The following is a 599-nucleotide window of genomic DNA, read 5'->3' as shown; positions in this document are numbered from 1 at the left end:
GCCTCTTGTTTTCTTTCCTGTGTAACCTAAAGCATAAGCTGTTGTTTCTTTGCTGATCATGGGTGATAAGAAGAAATGCAATACAGGTAAGGGAATTTCATTTTATTAGTGAAATAGTCTTTAAAAGAGGATTATGCTTTAGGATTGTTACGGTTACTGTCTAATTTATATGTCGCTTACTTGTCAAAAGGGCTTCTGAGCAGTTTAAAAGTATAAATCCAGTTATGGAGGTTTGTTTCCTCACACTTGAACATTCGTTGGCCAACTCTTCCCTCCACATTTGAATACTGGAAGCTCTCTGAGAAACTGAGAACACACAGACAGGGTCTAAATTGGCTGTGGCAGGACGAGAAAGATCTTTGGGTCATATTTGGAAGATGTCTGAAATTCATATTGAGTGCTCAGCAGCAAAAAATGGCAAATTATATGTTAGGAATTTTTAGAAAAGAGGTTGAAAATGAAAAAGGCAGGATCGTCAGTATCTTTATATAAACCTGTGGTGTGGCTGCATTTGAAATGTTGTGTAGAGTCACCCCATCTTTTAAAAATCTCTCACTATAACTAGAAAATATGCACAAAAGAGCAAAAGAATGAAAAAG

Source organism: Podarcis raffonei, chromosome 1 (genome assembly GCF_027172205.1).
Source record: "Podarcis raffonei isolate rPodRaf1 chromosome 1, rPodRaf1.pri, whole genome shotgun sequence".
Lineage (NCBI taxonomy): Eukaryota > Metazoa > Chordata > Lepidosauria > Squamata > Lacertidae > Podarcis > Podarcis raffonei.
Note: the sequence above shows the minus strand (reverse complement) of the source record.